Source organism: Cibotium barometz, chromosome 52 (genome assembly GCF_041138505.1).
Source record: "Cibotium barometz isolate CiBa-2024 chromosome 52, ASM4113850v1, whole genome shotgun sequence".
NCBI classification, from domain to species: domain Eukaryota; kingdom Viridiplantae; phylum Streptophyta; class Polypodiopsida; order Cyatheales; family Cibotiaceae; genus Cibotium; species Cibotium barometz.
Window position 1 is genome coordinate 19,221,306 of NC_141097.1, and position 23,875 is coordinate 19,245,180.

Sequence of the window (23,875 nt, forward strand, 5' to 3'; positions counted from 1 at the left end):
AAAACAAATTTATGTCAATATTTAAGTTTTAGAGGGATCTGGCCACTCCGTCTCAAACTTCTATTCTGAAGGAGTGATATGTAGAATTAATCTGGTGGTATGGGACATCAGATTCGTTTCATATACTTGCTCTAGACACATTTATGCCTTCTATCTTTTACCGTCTTATGTGTGTATGTGGAAGTTCCTTTGAGGTATGAAACACATGAACTTACTTCACATATATTCATTTGATTGGTTCATTGCATATTTGCATTATGTGTTGATCTAGTTTTTCTCACCAATCATAAAGCCATCCTCTCATCGATTTACGCAACTAAGGACAGTTGATTGGTTCATTGCATATTTGCATTATGTGTTGATCTAGTTTTTCTCACCAATCATAAAGCCATCCTCTCATGGATTTACGCAACTAAGGACAGTTGCAACCCCAGCAAGAGGGAATGATATGAGAATTACTCTTGTTTACTGGGAATTATATTTCTTATTTTATATCGCGGACGCTCGTGTGTGCCGTGCCTATTAGTACGTGTAATTTGATTTTATAGTTGCTTATATCTCATGATGACATTAGGATTAATTGATGTGTTCAATTAATTGTTTAACTAATGTGGATTACATCTATGAGTACAGGTACCCATATATGCGAGTGTACCGAATGAGGTGTTGCACCATACGAGGGTTTTGATTGAAGTGTCGTATGGCATGAGATGTGTGAGGGTACTGATTAAGGTGTCGTATGGCATGAGATGTGTGAGGGTTTTGATTGAAGTGTCGTATGGCATGAGATGTGTGAGGGTTTTGATTGAGGTGTCGTATGGCATGAGATGTGTGAGGGTACTGATTAAGGTGTCGAACTATACGAGGGTACCAATTGAGGTTTCGTATGGATGGTGGATTGAGCGGTGGCATGAAGAATTGTACACAGTTACACATCACACACATGTGCACACCATGCACATCGCACACATTTACACACACATTTACATGCATGCACCACACGCACTTGCACATCACACATGCACACACATTTGTACATCGTGCATATCACATTTGCCATCCCACATGAGGGGATTGTAATGCCTATGGGCTTTTATATAAAAGGGGTTTCCCGTGCTCTTGAAGGTAATCAAGACAATCAATTTATTTGTTCAAATTTCTCTTGTTTTGGGCATTCAACTCAACGATTTGTTTTGTTTTTTATTTGCATTGCTTGGTTCATCATAATCTTTTATTATTTATAAACTTTTCTTTGGAAGTTATTACAAATATTGACTTGTCATCTACTAGTCTCCCTCTTCTTCCCAACATTGGTCACTCCCTTTCATCCATTCCAATTGAAGACATCCTCAAACCTCACAAAAAAGGGGGGAAATGGTGGTCTTTAACAACTCATCATCTAGGCCCCCTCTTCTTCCCAACATTGCTAACTCCTTTTCATCCATTTGAATTGAACAAATACTCAAACCTCACAAAAAGGGGAAATGGTGGTCTTTAATAAGGTAAATTAGGTAAATTCTTGTGAGGCTAACATAAGAAAGTTTTGAAAGCGAAGATGTGTGATCAACGGAAGCTATTAAAGTGTAACGGGTTAAGGCAGATGTTACAGATGCTATGAGAGAGAGGTTGGAGATTGGCACGGATAAGGTGGGGTAAGTTATTAGGGGAGAGGAGGGGGATGATAATGCACTCAATGATAACATAAAAAAGCTTGTTACTCGATACTTTTTACTAAGGGAAGATCTTGATGTATTTAACAATAATTCAAAACATGCACTCACTTGATATTTTTGGCTATAATGTCAAGCCAATACATTTTTATCAACCTTTTGCTACTTGTGAAGCTTTGTGAAATTTCTTGTGATTTTCATGGGTCTAGTACTTTTTGCACATTACCACTATGGATGCTCATTTGTTTACTTTTTTCATGGGTCTAGTACTTTTTGTACATTACCACTAAGGATGCTCATTTGTTTACTTCATCCATAGCTTCTTTATGTGGTGGCATGATTTTGAATCTTAGCTTTTGTTTGGTTTTCTTATCAAGTATTCTCATGCTAGGTGATATAAATGGTGTGGCTAATGCATGTCGTATAGCTGGGTGATATAAGTGGTGGTTAATGCATGTGAGGACCTATGTGTGTGTGTGTGTGTGTGTGTGTGTGAGAGAGAGAGAGAGAGAGAGAGAGAGAGAGAGAGAGAGAGGTATTATTAAAAAATTAATAATTCTAATATCAAAGGGAAAATTATATATAATAAGTGCTTATTAAAGTATAATATTAAAATATTATATATTTTAAAGTTATTATTGTATACATTTATTGATATGATTATATGAAATATTCAATCACTTATATAACATATAATATATAATATATAATAAAAAGTATACGCTTCTATACAAATTTTTTTAAACATTGGGTCTATTTATAACTATTATGTCTCTTGAATATATAACATTTGTAATATCTTTATTTAGATATTATATTTTTATAACTATAGAGAATATCATTAAAACATTTCCTTATGTGTGTGTGTGTGTGTGTGTGCGTGTGTGTGCGTGTGCGTGTTTTTATAACTAAGGAGAGTGAGAGGTGTGGTAAGGCTTATCATGTGGTTGAGGGGGAATTTGTGTCCAAATGCCTTAGGATGCCATTGATGGTTAGTGGTGGAGTGGAGCCATAGTAGGGTTAGGGATAATGGGTGAGGTTTAGGGTTAGAGTAATAGGGATAGGGATATCATTTTGGCATAAGGATATGGATAGGGATATAATTTTGGGATATGGATATGGATATGGTAAGGGATGCTTAACTTAAGGTTAGAGTTATAAAAAAAGTTTTCTGATGATCTTATATTAAATCTCACCCTTTACTCAGGGGTGGGAGCAAGGGGAAGCTCAAGGTTAGAGGCGCTAATAGGGTTTTAGGTTAATGAGGGTTGGGTGTAGTTTGGGTTTTGGGTAGGGTTAAGGTTAGAAGTAGGGTTAAAAGATAGTTCATTGAAATTTTGATTGTTATTTCAAAATTTTAAAAAAATTGAATGCAAGTGCAATTGAAGACTTTGACATATTCAGGTTATATAGGTATTAATTAATTAATCAAGCCCTATCGGGCTTGATTAATTAATGAATACCTTACTTAGTGTTCTCTAAGATTTCAGAAGCTCACATCAATCAATTATTAATACCTTAAAGTAAAATCCTCGGCAACACAAAATATTAATTGCCAAACAAAATTTAGCACCCATATTATTATGGATCGTAGCCTTGTTTCATTCCTAAAATGAATTGCAGGTTTTTTTAAAACTCTGACGCAACTAATGTTTAAAAAAATTAATCGTGCATCACACAAGACCACTGAAACATAAAAAATATCGTACGTAAGAAATATCCGCAACTCATCTCTCTCTCTCTCTCTCTCTCTCTCTCTCTCTCATGTTAAAAAGAAAATTAATCGAGTGCATCACACAAGACCACTAAAACACTAAATCATAGCCTTTTTTTTCCTTTTCAAACAGAAAAAATATCATGCATATCTCTCTCTCTCTCTCTCTCACACACACACACACTCCGTCAGATCCTATTTGGAACAACATCAACAAAGGACGTCTTATGCCTTACTCCGTCCTCCTTATTCGTGCGGGCCTTCTCTACATCCGTGGACAAGTCAAAACTGCGTCTCTCTCTCTCTCTCTCTCTCTCTCTCTCTCTGCCAGCGTTTGGCTCATCTACCAGGAGGCATTTGAGTAGACAAGTGTGTGTACACTTTGATTATGCTCGTGAGTCTTGACCAAATTCACACATTACCCAATCGTTGAATGCCACGGCAACGTAAGATGAACGCCACGTGTCGAGCAGAGGGGCATTGAATTTTCTAATAAATTGTTGAAAGAAACTGGGAAAATGAAATAAAACAAACGCGGCGGGCGTGTCTGTACGAACACTTGTCGTCGCAACCAGCCAGCTTGCCGTGCTTATGGCTGCCCTTCTCGTATGTTCGCTATGGTCTGCAAGCCCTAATTCTTCGCAGGTATGAATACGGAACTTCATCATACCCTAACTCTGCCAAGTTTTCGATATGGAGCTTCTGCAAACCCTGATTCTGTCCAGGTCCGGATATGGAGTTTCTGCAAACCCCTACTTCTGTGCAATTCTGGATGTGGAGCTTCTGGAAACCCTAACCCTGGATTATGTTTTCTTCAAGATGAATCTGATGTAGGTGGAGCGCCGCAATCGTGAGTTCGGCGATGGCGTTTCCGGCACGCCACAGCATGCCGTACCGTATCCTTCTACCGCCGGAACCGGGCTCCGACCGACGGACTTCCGGAAGCATATTCCCCTGCAGTAAACTGTGCTGGCTCTTCGGCGACGGAGAAATACGGTACGGCAGAAGGCTGCTGTTGAAGCGGAGGCTCATCGGATTGCTGCACAGACGCAGGGACTCCGAAAAGACTATGATGGTTTCACCCAGGGCTAGCTTCAGCTTTGAAGCTCAAGCTCAGCATCTGGCAGAATATGGGCAAAACCTGCTCAGCCTTCTTCAAAGCGGAGCTTCTGCAGCTGTCAAACTCTCGCCGGTCTGGCTCTCTCTGCAGTCACACACCTCAGAAGGTTTTCTGAATAACCTTTCCTCTTTTCCCATTGATGTCTTTGTAGCTGCAGCGGCATCGGCTGGCACTGCAGGCTACCTAGTGGCGGCGATGCCAATGAGTAAGAAAGACAACATGCAGAATAAAGACCAAGGTGATGCAGAGCAATCTGCCAGAGACTGGCTGTTAGTCATGAACTCCACCCCTTTCAATCGGTTCGTGCTGATGAGATGCCCGTCTATAGTGTTTGAGGAGGCTGACATTTATGAAGGTCTTGCAAAGAAGCTTACCAAAGAAGGGCACCATTTCGTGAGATTACGGAATGACAGTGACAACAATAGTGATCATGGTCATGGTGATGATAGTGGTGGTAAATGGGCTGGCTGTATTTTGAGAATAGCTTCAGGGTCTAGCAATTCTTTTGCAGAACAAGTAGGAGAAGGGCCAGAGATCGGAAAGAGTGTCCCTGTTTATCAGCGCACCTTCTTGCACACAGGAGATGGAGGAGTTTTGGCCATTGACTGGCCTTCTCATTTGGAACTGTCAGGAGAACATGGCTTGGATACGACAATTCTTCTTGTTCCAGGTTCAGCAGATGGTAGCGGAGACAAGAATGTCCAGAATTTTGTCCAAAAATCTCTCAGATATGGCTACTTTCCGGTCGTGGTGAATCCGAGAGGTTGTGGAGGCTCTCCATTGATTACTCCAAGGTACCTTTCTGAATTTGGGCTTCTTAGGCATTGCTTTTTTTTCCATTGTCTCCTTATAGTAGACTCTAGTTATGACAATTAATAAAGATGTCAAATCAGCTTGAAAAAGAGGTGATTCAAGCAAAACAAGAAGCTTCCTTATCAGAGATTCATTAATGCATAGTCTGTTAGAAATCTGGTAATTCCCAATGGTCTTGAAGGGCTGCTATCATCAAAATCTAGCCCCACTCAGCTAGGTACTATACTGTGTTGTGCAATCTCCATCCAGCATAAGTGATGTTTTCCCCTCGTGACATACCTCTGTGAGTCCTCAGCCTCCACTCTGACCTTCGTCTTATGGCCTTGTCGATAGGTCATGAGGGCACCTGCTCTTTTTTGGAGATACCACCGAGGATGACCTCCAGCTTGTTGGAATAGTCGGAGTCTCAGTAGTGTGAAAGGGTTATCGTGAGTCTTTTGGTGTGAACACTCTAGGTGTGAACTACCTCTTAGTAAGGGTCAGAAGATAAGGCCTTAGTGCCTATAAATACATTGTACATGGTGTGAGTATTATTATTCATAATACAATCATTGTGTTCATGTGCAATCTCTCTCACTTGAGCTCTATGGCATCTCTCTCTCTCTCTCTCTCTCTTCCATGTCTGTGCACCTACTCACCATGGATTGAGCTTCCATCTCCACTCTCCCCACTCTTAGGTCTTGGAACCATGATTTCCTTCATGGTATCATAGCTTGGGTGAACCATCTTCCCTTCTCCTCCTTTCCTTTGTGTGCCGCATGTCCAGCATGGTGATCTTCAAGCCTCTATAGCAGTACTCCTTTGCGTGTTTGGGCCGCCTCCTCCCCAAGCCTCTCCAACAGTGCTGCCTGCTGTCAGCCCTATTCATCACAGGGTACTCACTAATGTGCTTACACATGATGACATGTACCTGCAGCCTTGACAGTCAGCTGTGTGCCTTCTAAAGTCATTATCAACAAGGGTCCTCTACACTGATTCATGAAGAGGAGGTGCAGCATACGTTTTCATCTTCTTCATCAATATGTGCAGGATTTGTCAGATGGTTTTTTGGTAAGAAGTCCAATGGATCGATCTTTCTTTCAATGTTTTGCTTTCTTCAAGGAGGAGGCACAGGATGCATCAACAACCAATGCTGAGACCACCACATGGTCTACATCCTATACTTCTTCCATGGAGTTGTGGGATCTTTGAGCATTGATGCCTATCTCAAGGCATATGTGTTTGGCATCGACATTCACATCTTCAAAGTTCATCAAACACATCCACTTTTAGGTACCCTGCCTTGGCCCATGTGGCTAAAATGTTGGCTTAAGTATCGATAGCTTGGAAACGACGCCGCAAAAGGATCTTCACCGGCATCGAGTGGGGATTCTTCCTCAACTTCTAGGTCTTATTTATGTTGAGTCAAGGGTTCTCTGCCTGGGTTGTACCCCGAAATCTGAAAATTTTGGATGTTTTTTGGAGTTGTTGTAATGCCTTGATGCTGTAAAAGGCAAAGATGTATTCTTATCCGAGTTAGGGGAGGGGGACTAAGCAATAATCTCAGCTTCAATCATAAGCTGATTGAGGGAATAGCATGGCTAATTCGCGTCTTTGCATTGATGTGATGGAGTTGGAGGTTGGTTGTTTCTTTTGTGTTTGTCTCACCACCTTCGTTCCGAGAGGGGGGGGGGGGTGTTGGAAAAGTCGGAGTCTCAGTAGTGTGAAAGGGTTATCGAGTCTTCTGGTGTGAACACTCTAGGTGTGAACCATCTCTTAGTAAGGGTCAGAAGATAAGGTCTTAGTGCCTATAAATACATTGTACATGGTGTGAGTATTATTATCATAATACAATCACTGTGTTCATGTGCAATCTCTCTCACGTGAGCTCTATTGCATCTCTCTCTCTCTCTCTCTCTCTCTCTCTCTCTCTCTCTCTCTCTCTTCCATGTCTGTGCATCTACTTACCATGGATTGAGCTTCCATCCCCACTCTCCCCACTCTGTGGTCGTGGAACCATGCTTTCCTTCACAGCTTGTGTAGTTGGCACACTTGGTATACAGACCATTCCTTTTGGTGGTAGCTATAGAACCTTTGTGGAAACTTTACATTTGGGAGAATAGACTCTTGACAAGATTTATAGTGGCATTTGTGGGACTAGAACTGGAGGGACCTTTCAACACACCCACCCACCCACCCTGAATATCCTTTGTTTGCCTACTTGGTCCTTTGATTAATGACTCTTCTTTTCTTTTAAAACCGACACAATCTGAAAGAAAGATCAGCTCGTTGCAAGATTGAAAGAACAACTTCAAAATGCATATGCCTTGGAGATCTAGTCCTCAGCTTGAAAACATTCCTCCATGTTCTCGTATTTTGTGTCATGTGTGGAAACCCAAGCTAGTAGCATCTTTCACCAACCTCAGCCTCCTGGCAATGCTTCTTACACTATAGGCACAACCTCTTGGGTAGTTCACATGTCTTTCTCAGGTTGCTTAAATGTTTTCGATTCTAGAAAGAGTGAGAATGAAAGTGAGAGAAGTCCCATTAAGCAGTGCATCTAGCGTATACAACTCAATTTTTTCAAGCGATGAAAATTCTATATGTAAGTCTCATCATAGTTTTTTCCTTCAAAATGGAGACTTTTGTCAAGTATACACACTATGTACAAAAAGAGTACATTACGCTCAACAAGAGTCCTTTTTAGAAGGAGGAACTCTTAAATTATAATTACTGTTTGAGGCAATCAAGAAATTTCCATACATACCAGGCATTGTGTGACACAAGAAGTGTGTATCTCTCCATGACTTGGATTGTGCAGCTTGGAAGCGGGGATCTGTTTTGCTTTGGATGGGATAATGACACCATGGCCAATCACAAGAGGAAGAAGGGAAACATAAAATATAAATGCAAGTATCTCCTGTAGTAGTACACCAAGAGCATCGGACCAAAAGGTGTGACCTTAAGGCAATTTGCTTGATTTGCTGTCCAGCATGGAGGGTGCCCTATAAAACACTTGTGTTGAGGGAGTGGCGATGGATTTATGCTTAGAAGGCCTTTCAATTGATTCACTTTTATAAACTAAATTGTAAAAAACAGACGCCTTATACAACTCAGTTCTTCCATCCAAGTTGCCACATTGGGAGAAACATCATGTATTTAGGACTATAGAGACTACTTTGGAGCTCTGGCAGAAGCTCAAAGCTCAAAGACTCATGCCCCGGATGTAAGAGTCTTTCCAACTTTGCATTCACAACATATGGACCCCCCTTCCCCCCAAACAACAACACACACACACCTCCCACCAAAAGAAGAGATCCTTCTATTACTCAAAATCAAGCATTTGCATAGTGTAGACTACAATCCTCAAAAGAGGAAATGTCAGGGTTCTGCCTGTGACCATTGGGAGTCTATGTGTGTGTGTGAACACTTCCTATGAGTGTTAGCACAAATGACATTTTCACCAAGGCTAGATATTATGTGTGTATGTAGTAAGCAATGATGTCAGCACATGTGCCATGTGTCACTGTTTCAGTGTGTGTTTGAGTCATAAGATAAGGCTTTAAGCCTTTAAAAGCATTGTACTTGGTGAAGGATTTACAGCATCATAAATTAATCAAATCATCATTGAGTTGTGCAATCACTCTCTCTCTCTCTCTCTCTCTCTCTCAACACTAAAGATATCTTCCATCCACCATAGTGTCGGCCTTGCAAACATTGAATCCTAGAATTGATATCAGAGCCATGGTTAGGTTTTTTCTATTTTTAGGGTTTTTGTCTCCCGCCGTACGGATCCGCCTTTCATGCTGCTGCTGCTCCCACAATGAAGAGCGCTACCACTCCTTCCACCTGGGCATCACCTGGTTCAACAGTGTTGACTATGTTGCGCCACCTAGTCTAGCACTGCTGGCTATGCTTTTTGACAGCTCTCCCACACCTATTTGCCGCTTGCAAGCATCAGTGCCTCCACTGCCCTATGTGCCACCCTGAGGAGTTTATCATCAGCAATCAACTTGACTATACTTGTAATGCCACATCAAACTTAGGGTTCTTCAGCAGCAATCAACTTGACTGTACTTGTAACGCCACATCAAAATTAGGGTTCTTCAGCATTTGGGGCATTTCCAAAATCAAGTGAAATCTATCGAATTGATGCTATTACATTGATAAAAATTTAGGGCTTTTCAAAAATTGGGGCAAAATTGGTCAAATTGAAACACTTGCATCTACCAAAATTTAGGACTTTTGTAAAATCAGCTCTCTGCATAAAAATTAAAGCTTTTGCAAATATGGAGAATCGAGATATTCATCAAATTTCAAATGACTATTTATGCTAATCATTTTGTAAACTGAGATTAGACACTTCCCTTGGGTGTATAGCCAAGTGGTAAGACCACCTCATTATTTATCATGATCTCTCACATGTTCATAGATAAATTCAATGGGCAAGGTTTTCACTTCTAGCAAATATCAAGTTTCATTTGATGAGAGAATTTATGGGGTTTAGTGAAAAAAATGATACCACCTTTTTTTTTTTTGCTTCTAATGAAGAAGTAAGAACAAGCCAGGATCTCTCTAGAGAAGAAAGCACATATGCCATTATTGCTCTTGGCCTGGGTGATGACTATCTACATCATATTTCTGACCTGAATCACCTGCTGAAGCTTTGGCTAAACTTGGTATACTTTTTGGAGCTAGTGCTAAAAACTCTAAGCTTTCTTTGAAGATCACTTTCTTTGAGTTATAATTAAAAACATGAGAATCTCTTGTTGCACATGTCAACAAGATGAGTCTTATGACTCAACTAGCTGCAATGAAATATCCAGTGACTGATGTTGATGCCATGGTAGTGCTTCTCAAAAGCATGCTTGAAGAGTATGACAATCTAGTCACAATTGTGAAGAATGTACCTGATCCAACCTTGGAAGGAATCATCAGTGCCTTGTAGGAAGAAGAAAGAAAGAAGAAGCAAAGGTCAACTGAAGCTGTCAGTGAACAAGGCTTTACTGCAAAGTTCAAGGGATCTTTTTTTTTCTCTCCGGAAAAGAGACTTCTATTAAGTATGAATTTTTTTTACAAAAAGGGAGATTTCAAACCAAGAAAGGGGGAAATCTTAACCAATCGGGTGTCTTGTGTTGCCATCAAGGCCCGATATGAGATCAAGTGAAAAAAATGCCATGATCCCATTCTCTCATAAATTGGCCACGTTTTCTCTCTGCGGCCCCGAAGATCCATGAATCCTGGCGCAAGTGGCCATGAGCGTGTGGATAATATCACACTAGATCGTGCAAATGCACTACCAAAGTGCCCTCCATGGCCTCAATGCATCTTGCCTTCGAGATGTTCCACATTGTGATGCTAGCAATAATCTCCCATGCAGTGTCCAACCTGTGTGTTGGAGGTACATAACCTGAGTCTGGTATGTCGTGAAGAAGACACCGTCGACCCACTCCTTGGGTAACCCGCATGATCATTTCTCTTTAGTTCCCTTCAAACCTGATTTGTGGGCCGGATGTGTCAACCAAACAATAGCACCAAAACAAATGTAGGCTTCTCTCCTCGTCCTTCCAAAAAAGGTGTGCTATTGCAGTCCAAATCCTCTATGCCTCCGTGCACTCCCATAAGTAATGGTAAACTGTCTCTGAAGCTCCTACACATCTGGGATAGGCTGGGCTAGCGCCAATGACCGATCTCCACTGGTTGGCGGCAAGTCCACCATGTAGATAGAGCCAAATAAAAGAGGAAATCTTGGTTTCCTTGTATGAGTGCCACAACCTCAGCCAAAAAGCTCCCTGAATGTCAAGGGTGCTCCCATAAGCCTCCCAATGTGGTCTAGAAGTAGGGACTCTCTGGATTTGTCCGAAAACCAAGTGTCTGGCATTCCACACAGTGGAACTGAAGAAGGGCATTCTTTTCATGGGGTTAAAAGCATCCCTCCACTCCCACTTACCGGGGTCCGAGTGCAAGTATATGATAGGTAATAGAATGTGCAGTGGAAGAAGGGAAAGTGGAAACACAGGAGAGAGAGAGAGAGAGAAAGATAGAGAGGAAACACAGGTGAGAACCTGCTCTCAATATCATCACCAAAAGGAATACATGTCCCGAGCAAGAGGGGAGAACCTCGTATGTGAGGGACTGCAACTAGGCAAGCAGTGAGATATGAGGAAGGCATGCCGGCTATATATATGCCTACATGAAGGCAGGTGACTGGTGATAAAGTGCCTACACGACTAGGAAAATACCCAGGACCATAAAATGGGGAATAAATATGGGTAAAATATATGTGAGGGGTGACCAGTCCCTTTGACTAACATGGTCAGCCCTAGAGGCTAAAAGAGGACACCAAATAGAAACCCAGCAAGAAGGGGATGATGTCAAACACCCCCTCTCAGCACTGGATGCTGAGTGAACTCCAAGAAGCCAGAGACGCCGTCCTCAATCAAAGATGAAAGACTGCAGAAACAAGTACCAAGAAAGCTCCACAAGCAATCTTCTTAGGATTGACTCTTTCTTTTGCTTCTCCCAGGATTGATTATATACAGGATCTGATCTTGGTTGGTTATGAGGATTTTCATACCTTCTCCAAGCTCGATACACGACATTCGACTTCGGGGAGTGTTCTTACACTTGGGTTTGGAACCATTATTTGGAGCAGCACGTTGCAGTTAATCCTGTATATATATAACCGCTCCTCACTGGAACCCTCAAAAGAAAGAGTCAATCTGATCCAACTCTGTACCAAGAGTAGCCAAATGTTGTATAAAAGCATCCTCTGAAAAGGTCGGCATCGCAAGATGTAAAGACTTTGCAGAAAAGATGGGGTCCATCTGCTCAAACTCCATAACATGAGTTGCCCAATGTTGTACATAAGTACATGCCACTGAGGTGGGCATCGCAAGATGAAAGGACTCCACATTCCCCTCTGAAAAAATATATCGTCGGACTGATATAAGCCCAACCTGATTATGATCCAAATCCAAAAAACTCTGGAAGTACCAGGCACGGTTAGCAACCATAGATCCAAAGCATCCCACTGGGTCCAAAAAACCATCCTCCAAAACAACAAACCTGCAGAACTAGCAGGGGGAGGGGCATCCTCAGAAGCATCACAAAGAGAGGCAGAGGTAGACTCCTCACAATGAGGAAGGGAAGCAGGAATATAAACTGCAGTGGTAACAAAGTCCTCAAAAGCATCACAGATAGCAAAAGACTATTCCAGAAGTAGAACCAGATCCCAAGAATTAGCAACAAATAAATGATCCATGTGAAAGGATCACACCGCAAGGGCAAAACACCCTCCTTGTTCTACAAACACTGCAAAGAACACAAGCTCGGACAAAATAAACTCTGCTCAGGATCTCTGAAAAGATCACTGCTCTCCTCCAAAATCTGTAAACTCCTGTCACAGAAGAAAGTCTCCATAGATACAAAACAGCTCCTAAAACTGATCCTCAAGTGAAGTAGCTGGAGATAGGCCCCCTCTTGAGTGTAGAAAACTCTTGTGGGAAGCAAAACGCAGCCAAAACACTGCTATCTAGCAAAAAATAGCACTCCACCGCCAACAGAAGGCAAGGAACATGTAGAAACCGGGTAACCGTGTAGGCCAGGAACAAAACACAGGTATAGATGCTCCAAAATCAGCAAAACGCTGATTGAAATCTGAAATTCAGAATCCTCCTCAAGTACCAAACTGCCTCCAAAGCTACAATCCAAACAAGAAACCCCCTCTGCAAGTGATCTGTGTCCACTGGAGAAGAAAACGCAGCCAAACAAGGGCTACAAATCTGAAAATTCAGGTCAACCAGTGTCCACACCTCCTACGAGGAAAAACGCTGAAGAGAAGGTACCTTCGGGTCCAATAGATGAAGCCCAGGTGAAGGTAAGCTACCAGCAAGATCAGTTCAAAAAAACGCAGCAACCATGGCTGCAAATCTGAAAAAACGCAGAGGTAAAAGGGGCTGTAGAATAGGCTGAATATGGACATGCTGAAGCCTCAAATCAAGAACTGCTGTAGAGAACAAGTACAAGGGGGGGGGGGGGTGGGCACAAGATAACCAGAAGGGACAGACGCTGGCCTATGGCCTAGTAGAAGGCCCTTTGAAGAGGCCAAAAGGGGAGCCCAGAGAGCTCCACGAACAGGGCGTGGGAAGGCAAGCCCAAACAGGCCAGAAATGCAGCCTGTTGGGACAGCAATGTTGCTGCCCAGACCCTGAAAAATATTCGCCTAAGAGCCCTGGAAGGTGCTTCCCGAAGAGCAGGTATGCTGCCCTGAAAAAAACGCCCTTGTCAGGCTGCCTAGAGGCTGCCAAGTGACGCCTTGATGAAGAGGGACTGCAGCCCACTGAATTGGGGATGAGTCAGCCCTTGATTGACCTGAAATGCAAGCTTCAACGCATGAAAAAACGCAGATCTGTCCACAGGCAGAAAAACGCAGAAATCAAGATGTAGAGGAGGGAGCATCCAACGCTGACGATCACCGGCGCTCTGATACGATGATAGAATGTGCAGCGGAAGAAGGGAAAGTGGAAACACAGGTGAGAGAGTGAGAGAGAAAGATGGAGAGGAAACACAGGTGAGAACCTGCTCTCAATATCATCACCAAAAGGAATACATGTCCCGAGCAAGAGGGGAGAACCTTGTATGTGAGGGATTGCAACTAGGCAAGTAGTGAGATCTATATATATGCCTAAATGAAGGCAGCCGACTGGTGATAAAGTGCCTACACGACTGGGAAAATACCCAGGAGCATAAAATGGGGAATAAATATGGGTAAAATATATGTGAGGGGTGACCAGCCCCTCTGACTAACATGGTTAGCCCTAGAGGCTAAAATAGGACACCAAATAGGAAGCCAGCAAGAAGGGTATGATGTCTAACAATAGGACACCCATCATATAACCAGTGGCTCCAAGCGTTCGTAATCATCCCTTGAGATGGATGAATATAAATGTGTTTTCCTGCGTTGCCCACCACTCTCACCGGCCGGACCCCCAACCCCTCAATGATATCCTACTCAACACTTCTCTCCAAGAGCCATCTATCCTGAATGGAGTAGAAGACTGGTACATCATTCTCACCCAAAGTGGGGAGGCACATGATCTGAATAGGTACCCCTGTTCCTGAGAATACCCCAAACCGTAAGTGATGAGGCCCTTCCACGAAGTTTCCTATGATCCAATGGTTAGGTATGGCTACATTCCGTTGTATAATCGTCTGACTAGTGCCTCTCAAGTGCTCCGTGAGCCTTTTCCAATCCAACACTGAGGGGAGAAGAGTTGCCTAGGCAGCCCTTTGGATATGCGTGGCTGCTCCAAGAGGTCTACCAAATTCATCCAAGATTAAGTCATTCCACACAAAGGGCTGCTTGTTAGCCTCCTCAACTGATCGTGGAGGAATATGAACCAAGAAGCTCCTTATGCAATCCCAGGCTCACAGAAGAGATCTCACCAAGGGCGAAGAAGGTGGTCGGTGCTCTGCATCCAAGAAGATAAAACGTGGGCTGGAAATCCAATCACCTCCCCTAATCGGGATGCACCTCATAATCTGCTGCATAAGAAAGTCCTTCCAAGGCTCAATGCTAGGAAGAAATCTTTTGACTACTAGCTTACAAAGTAAAGTCTGACACTGCACCTCTGAGTCAAAGATGTTCAATCCTCCCTCTTGCTTAGGCATAATAATGATATCCCAAGCCACTCTTGCCTTGGTGGAAACACCCAACACGACGTGACAAACCAAGCAATTGCCAGCAGCACTTGATTAGCTACCAAGGCTCTAGAGGCCAAATCAAGCTTCCCACTACTACAATGCTGAAGTTTGCTTTTAATGCTCATGATCATCACAGGGGCAAATTGTTGTGTAGGCGAGATGTCAATGCCAACCTGATAGTCAAGATATCTGGTAGTGCATCCTCTCTCAATCCAAGTAAACCCCACATCCAAACCCCAATCTGTCTACAGAGAGTCACTAATCCAAAATCTTGTTGATTTGTGCCAATTAATGGAGGCGCCTGCTGCTAGACAAAACATCTCCAAACCAGTGCGGAAAGCACGGAGGCAAGCCACCGAAGCCTCCAAAAACATAGCAGTATCATCTGCTAACTCTGAGTCCAGTAACTCCTCTGTGTGAAGAGGCAACCTAAGGCCTGAGACCCTTGGGGTAGCTCTGAGAAACCTACTCATAGCCTCCGCTACTAAAAGGTAGCGTAGTGGAGCTAAGAGGAATCCTTGCCTCATGGATTGGGAGATCTGAAAGCGCTCAACACGCCCCCGCAGGCTAAAACTGTGTTGTGGGTCTCCCTATACATACATGAGACTCCTCTAATCCACTCCTGGGAGAAACCCATCCGTGCCATCGTGCCTTCCAAGAAGTCCAAAGCAGTGCGGAAAGCACAGAGGCAAGCCACCGAAGCCTCCAAAAACATAGCAGTATCATCTGCTAACTCCGAGTCCAGTAACTCCTCTGTGTGAAGAGGCAGCCTAAGGCCCTTGGGGTAGCTCTGAGAAACCTACTCATAGCCTCCGCTACTAAAAGGTAGAGTAGTGGAGCTAAGAGGAATCCTTGCCTCACGGAGCGGGAGATCTGAAAGCGCTCAGCACGCCCCCGCAGGCTAAAGCTGTGTTGTGGGCCTCCCTATACATACACGAGACTCCTCGAATCCACTCCTGGGAGAAACCCATCCGTGCCATCGTGCCTTCCAAGAAGTCCCAATCTACTCTGTCATAGCTTTTTCAAGTCTAGCAAAAGAATGGCAAGGGGTTGTTGGCTAGATTCAGCCCACTCCACAATGAAAAGATATTATCAAAGATACTCCTTCCTTGGAGGAAACCATTCTGTGTATCATGAATAACTCTTTGAAGAACAGCCTGAAGCCTCATGCTAACTGCCTTAGCTAAAATTTTGTAAGCAAAACCAAGCAAAGTAATGGGCCTCCATTGTCTGATGTTGTTCTTATCCCCACCTTTCAGAACAAGGTGGATAAGACCCTCCATGATAAAAGGGGGCATCATACCAGAACACCACATCTCCTGCAAAGCAGTAGTAACATCATCACCAATGTAATCCCAAAATTGCAAGAAGGAAGGAAGGAGAGAGGCCATCATCCCTTGGGCATTTGCCTTTCGAGAGGGCGTGCAAAGCATGTCTCATCTCATGCTTCAAAAAGGGGGCATCCAAAGAGGCACACATCATCTGTAATAAACCTGGGCATGCTCTGCTGTTGTGCAGCATCTCTGTCCAATGAGTGGGCCTCTGTAGAGAGAAAAGTCTAATCAAAATCAGAGGCACCTTATTTGGATCAGTATGAAATTCTCCTTGAGAATCTTGCAAGCATCTCAAATTGTCCCTAGGATGCTTCTCCTGTTCCCTTTGAAGCACTGCCAACCTGTGTCTGATAGCTCACTCCTTGTCTAGAGCCTCTTATTTCTTGGCCAAAGCAACAAAATGATAGTGCTGGCTAGTCCTCTCCAGGGCCAAAACGAGCCTCTCTCGTCGGTCAGGATGATTGCAAGGCCTCCAAATCTCTCTAACCTCCTGGGAGGTCTCTGCATCCTGATAGAGAGTCTGGGATGCGAGCATGCGGTACACCCTTCTGGCTGCCAAGTTCCTTGATGCACAAGACAACCAGGCAATGATCTGATTTGTTAGCACCTGACAAGATGGAAATAGAGCCTTATCTATCTAGGCCCCAGTCATCCACATAAAATATGTCCAACTGTGCAAAGATACATCCTTCCCCACTTCTACGACTATGCCATGAGTAAGACAAGGAATTAGGCCTCCTCTGGAACATCTTGTGTCCAAACAATTGTTGCCATAGAAGGAAAGTATAAATCTCTCCTAGGAGGCTCTCTCCAAGGGTTGTGTTCTACCCTCACAGCCACCCTTTTTATCGAATGGCTGCTCAACCATATTGAAGTCTCCTCCGACAATATTGAAGTCAAAGATAACCATTGCAGATTGTATGGTAAAAGCAATCATTTGGAAAAGGAATGTTTTAGCCTTAAAACATGTGGTATTTGTGGGAAGAACATGTTAGAAGTCATCTCCTGTCTATATTCATACACCAGGGCCTCTGTTGTGGGTGTGCCCGCCCTGTATAAGGTGTTTTATCATTTTTCCACACTCCCCGTATTTTTCCCTATAATCCTAACTAGGCGTAGCATGCAAAAGCTCACCACCCAACTGTAGGCCTACGTCGGTAGGCCACCCTTGAGCCTAAGGCTCCCCCAAAAGTCGAATCTCCTCTCGAAGTTTTTCCGTCTCCGTGTCAAAATAAGCTTTTTCCACCACTTCTACTTTGTCAATGTCTTCCTCAAGTTCCAGCATATCCTCCTCTCAGCGATCAGTCATGTCGTCATCAAAAGTAACTTTATGACTATAGTAACATAGGGATAGTGGACTTTTAATACATGGAGATAGCAGATGATTATCCTATGATACCTGGTTGACCTTGGCCTGTGGATGCGACATTGTCCTTGGTGTGTATGTGGTATCCCTTTGTCCTTGGTCTTCAATTGCAACACTCTTATGAGCCTCAACTGCCACCACTGCTTCTTTGATTTTTGGTCTCATATAAGCTTTCAACATATTCTCCAATTGCTTCAGGCATTTACCATGGATGACACTTGCCTACTAAACTTGACGGGTTCTGCATGCAAAAATGCAAGTCCTATGGAAGAATTGTAAGGCGCATCCTTGATTGCGGATGCAAAAATGCAACCCTAATTTGACTATAGACGGGTTCTGCATGCAAAAATGCAAGTCCTATGGAAGAATTGTAAGGCGCATCCTTGATTGCGGATGCAAAAATGCAACCCTAATTTGACTACATGCACAGATGCTACCTAGGATTGACCTAGGATTTGATACCAATGTAACATACTATGCATGGACATTAGTGTGTTGAACTGCCTCTAGACTAAATAGAGGCTCTGATACCTATGTAACATCCCAACTTATGCGGAAGCTAATCAATGAAGATTAATGCTAATCACATGCACGATGATGGCACAGAAGTAGAGAGAAGGAGAAGAGAGACTAATTAGAGGCTCTGATACTAATGTAACATCCCAACTTATGCGGCAGCTAAGCAATAAAGATTAACGCTAATCACATGCACAATGATGGCACAGAAGTAGAGAGAAGGAGAAGAGACTCTTTACCTAACCTACCCCTACTGTGTATTAGTGAACGAATGAGTAATTACGATGACTAGCAAAGATCCAAATCAGATCTGAGCCTGGAGTGATGTGCATGAATTGTGCTATGCATAAACTTATGCTAACTTTCCTCCTATGTGCATTGATGGAAAACACTTATATGGAGGTGTGCTATGCTGATCCAAATGTCGTGGCTGCATGCCATTGGTCTTGGCTCTGCATCCCCTGTCATGAATGCATCATGAGTGACCCTTGACCCACCTTTATATAGGGATTTTGATAGCAGGTCATATTCAGGTTACCCAGCCCTTTTCAGGCCACAAGGAGTCATAAAATATGTTCATATCGTGCCCAATTCTTGTCCTATGTCTTGGGCGCCTCTAGGCATCTATAAAGTTGTCAAGACTGCTCCAAACTGCCCACACACAGCCTCTAACTTTGCCTAAAAGGCGGCTGCAAGGAGTAATCATGTCTACGTGGCATTGCATTAAGTGTGCATGTGACAGTGATAATCAATGAAGATGCTCCGTGGTTGGCCACCAGTATTCCTTAAATGTTCACGGGGTTTCCCACCTGTTGATCGGGATCCTGTAATTGTTGGCACTTGTTGGGACCAGACCATGGGCACCCTCGGTGGCTACAACAACAAAGTAAAGCTTGTTCAATGTATTAATTTCATTTTGTTGTGTTGGCAATCTGGTAGTCCAAGGGATCACTCTCAAGCTTGTACAAACTCATACTCCTTTGGTAATAGCTGTCTTGATGGTCTTGGTATTGCTGTGCCATTTTGAATTACCTTGAGTTAATTAAGTTAATAGCCTAGGCTTCCCTCCCTTGGTTGGAAGACGGTTCTATTTTAAAAACTTGATTATCACTGTATACTAGTGTTACTTATGCTGACCATCACTCCGGACAGGTAAAATTTCGTCATCAAGGTGTGTGGTTCTTTAACTACTTTAAAGCACAACTGAGAGAAGACCAAACCGAGGAAGAAAAATAGCTTTATCCAAGAAAGGGCATCAGCTTGAATTGTGTGCCTTTAGCATGCTTGTAAAATCTCTCACAAACAGAAGTGAAACCGTACCTATGGGGTATTAAGTTTATAAACAGAAGTGAAACCGTACTTATGGGGTATTAAGTTTATAAACAGAAGTGAAACCGTACTTATGGGGTATTAAGTTTATAAACAGAAGTGAAACCGTACTCATGGGGTATTAAGTTTATAAATCGTACAAGAAACAACAGTTTTTCCTTTGTTTGTGTTCTCCTGCCTGATGATTTCTTCTGTTCAATGTTCTACTGGTTTAGGTTGTTTACTGCAGGAGACAGTGATGATATACGTGCAGCGGTCGGCTTTGTTTTGAAATCAAGGCCTTGGGCTACTATAATGGCAGTTGGGTGGGGATATGGTGCGAATATGCTGGTCAAATATCTTGGTGAAGAGGCAGCAGCTACACCTGTGACTGCAGCTGTTTGTATCGAGAATTCTTTTGACTTGGAAGAATCAACAAAATTTTCTCGTGATGGTTGTTGTACCACTTTTGATCAGGAGATGACGAAAGGACTCGTGCAAATCTTGAAGTCAAATCAGGTTTCAATGTACTGTGTTGTCAAATTTTGTGTGTAGTTTTAAAGTATTTATGAATGTATTTACACAAGTCACACATATACCAATGTCTGTACGTAGGCACACAACACGTGCATGCACATGCGCACGCATGACACACATAGAGAGACACATGCGAATAAGTGATCTTGAAGAACTTCTTTTCGAGGGTCACGGTGGGGCTCAATGGAGCCAGTATTGGGATGAGAACTACCACTCTTGTACAATCAAACTGCCTATTGGAGATATCAAGATGATATCGGATAATATAATTATGTGCCACGAGCTAGAAATTGCAGGTGTAGTAAACTATTATTGGGTCTTAGTCATCGACAATGCCTCTGAAGACAATGAATTCTATGAGGAAGTCCTGGAACTTCGTCTGCTTCTGCCTGCCCACAAAATTTTCATCCCTAAAGAAATTAAAATCCTTAGAGGTCTTGCTAACTTTTAAAGGTCAAGTCAGAATATGGTCTTGGATGAGGTCTACATTGGCCGTGGGTCAATGAATAATAGCAAGGGGCTAGTTATAGCTAGAACTTATAAATAAAGTAGGAAAGCTTATAAATAAAGGAAGGGCTATGTAAGTGACCTTGGGGGCACTTATGAGTTATTAGAGGTATCCACGCGGCGAATAGGAGAGGTGCTTGGGGCATGCAAGACCTCAGGACCATGGAGCTGCAAGTGGGTGGCTCAGCCTGGTGGTATGGGACTCGAGGTTGGGATTAGACCTCAAGCTTAGGGGTGTTCCGAGGCACTGAACCTAGGGTTGGGTGGTGAGTCGCTAGCCACAATCTATCGCGGGTCCTGCGATGCGTACGTCTGAGTAGGTCTACAAAACGTCGTGCAGGGTATGTATGGTATGTGATCAAACCTTGGTCCTCCGGGGGATATACGTTAGATGATCCTTGGTTAGGTCATGTCGGGACTCCCCCCCCCCCCCCCCCCCCAAAAAAAAAAATAAAATAAATAAATAAATAAAAAATAAAATAAAAAATAAAATAATAATAATAATAAATCCCACCTTCTATGTAGGTGCACACACACGCATGCACCTAATGTCCACGCCTGTCTTCTTTTGTACACACAATCCATGATTAAAAACAAATCTTTTTCTAAAGGAGAAAATCGCCAGTACATGTGAGGAAGACAAAACTTTAAATAAAGGTAAATTCATTATGCACATTTTCACACCTACCCATTTACACACATTGTGTACCTTTACACATGTTCATCCTTATACGATTAGGCATTCATTTCTTACATCACGCTGAAGGTTTCCAATATATTCATGCAGATGGTGTTTCAAGGAAGGAAGAAAGAATTTGATGTTAAAAAAGGATTGTCGGCAAGATCAGTAAGGGATTTTGACGAAGCGATATCTAGGGTTTCAAAAGGTTTTGATAATGTCCAAGATTTGTATGAAGATTCAAGCAGCAAATCATGGATCAAAATATCAAAATACCAATTTTTTGGATTCAGGCAAGCCACATACTCTTTCTAAAAATTGTGTAAATTAGGATTTTTTTGGGAAGAGTCTTATTGCATTTTCTTCTCTCTGTGGTAGGATAACGATAGTATTGAAAGAACATTTTCAATCCCTCAACATGTCTTTGAAGCGAATCCCTTCATGACGCTCATTCTATCACTTACCAAAAGATGGAAACCAAAGGTAAAGTCATGCTCCCAGACTATGGCTACAAGACTCCACGACTCTCTGGTGATTGAGGTATCCTACTGATCATAGAAAGCCTTGTCTATTATCACATTTTTTAGTCATTATGTTTTTTACGTTGATAGATTTGTGACCCAAAGGTTTCCTTTGAATATAGTGGCTTGCAGCTGTTGAGCTGGCTTTCTTAAAAGGGCGCCATCCATTGCTACAAGGAATTGATGTAACATTTAAGCCACCCAAAGAGTGGAATTTATTTGGCCATCAGCAACTGCCCACTCCTCAAAACCAAGAGTCACTTGTAAGGAAAAGGAATCCATCTACAGGGATCAGAAGAGGTGGCAATTATGGTGGGAATTCGCCTTACACCAAGCAGAGGGCTACAGATTGGGAACTTTGGAACACGGATCAGAATATGGACCAAGGACCTGATCAAAAGGATAGCACCATTCTGGTGGATGCCTCAGAGGGTATCCACAATGTTGATAAGGAGAAAGCAGTGGGTCGAATTGAAGGACACATCAGTGGTAGTGATTCAGCTATGGACAAAGGGCCTCATGAAGGCAGTGATGGGAAAGATGGGGATGGAAGTGATGAAGATGATTCTGAGGTAGAGCGAGGTCAAGTGCAGCAGGCAGCTGAAAGCGTGATGAAAGTTCTTGATGTTACCATGCCAGGAACTTTGTCAGAAAAGCAGAAAGAAGAGGTCAAGTTTTTGTCTTTTCTTCAAGCTAAATGTTTTATCAATTGAGAGAGAGAGAGAGAGAGAGAGAGAGATTTGTTAACAATTACTAAAGACTTGAAGGGTCTGTGAGACCGAAAAGATGTTACATATGATCCATGTGTAGACTGGATGTTAGAACTTAAAAAAGAAAAAAGACAGGGCCTACGTACTATGTAGGTCCCATGTTATTAACGCCTATGAAAGACCCGAAGGGTCTACGAAACCAAAAAGCTATTACATGTGATCTATGAGTAAACTGGATATCAAGACAACTTGAAAAAAGTATATTACATGTGATCTATGAGTGAACTGGATATCAAGACAACATGAAAAAAGTAAAAAGACTAGCTACCGAAAGGATAGACAAGGCCAATGTACTACAGAGACGGTGTGTGCACAATAAAGTATGCAGCAAAGGAACATCATATGTCCGGACACATAATGTGTCGTCCTCTTCATGAACCGTGTACCTGGCCTCAACATCCACCACCTGTGGTGGAGCCTCTCTATGTAGGTCCCAGGATCAAGAGCTGTTAGATAGGGTTGGTCTCCTGGCTCTGGGCGTTTGACTCTCTGGAGGGCATGTGCTTTCGCACATAGTCGCCTGCAAATGCTTGGTCGCCAACTTTGCCGCTAACCCAAGTACAAAGAATAATCGTCATCAACCACATAAGTATGAGAAAGTGGAGGCGTGCTTGTGTCATACCCATCAATCTTCTCCCTACTGCACCAAGGGCGGGTCTGCCTCCGCCCCCTTGGCTCCTAGACTACTGCAGCACCATTCTGGAATGAAGCCCACCATACAAGCATCAAACCTTACACATGAAGAAGCAGATACATATATGTAGGCATGTGAACACACCCAAGATATGAATTTGAGGCCAGGATACTGTCCATTAGAGTTGTGGATGATGTGGCATGTACCAAGAGAGCGACCACAACCATAGAGGTTCCAGCTTGAATTGGTGCTGCAGAAATATGATTGACACACAGGAAAAGCACCAGGGTACGGTGAGATGGTCGCCATATCAGCAATGTCGCAACTTCCATTCCACCATGGATCCCCTTCAGTTCTCTTCATCCCTACCCTTGGAAACCAGGGGATCGATGTTGATAGTCCACCTCTGGCTCCCGCTGTATTGGATCTGCGACAGTACCTCCTGCACTGTGACGTTCGTGAGCTTGACATTGGGGGGCACCAAACGCTGCCTGCTCTGTTAGGGACACAAGGGGAATGGGCTTCTGAAGAGAATCTGAGCATGCATATGACAAGGCGATAGGCAAAGGAAGGGGTGATGGTGATAAGGTGCAGCAACGATAAGCACAGGCAGGACATGATAGGCAGGTGGAGTCAGTGGACAAGGTGGAGGGTGATGAGAGAGAGAGTGCATGGGGAGAGGGCGATGAGAGAGAGTGGAGG

The 23,875-nt window shown here is 43.1% G+C and overlaps 1 pseudogene across 1 annotated transcript in view; it reads left to right on the forward strand.

The window, feature by feature from the left end:
- Positions 1–3,910: 3,910 nt before the first annotated feature.
- LOC147608916 (uncharacterized) overlaps positions 3,911–23,875 on the forward strand; it is a 21,903-nt pseudogene continuing 1,938 nt past the window's right edge. The window contains exons 1-5 of the transcript XR_015264394.1: positions 3,911–5,298; positions 19,762–20,044; positions 21,357–21,541; positions 21,627–21,788; positions 21,892–22,473. The product of XR_015264394.1 is annotated as an uncharacterized LOC147608916 (transcript). The remainder of the gene's footprint in view (positions 5,299–19,761; positions 20,045–21,356; positions 21,542–21,626; positions 21,789–21,891; positions 22,474–23,875) is intronic.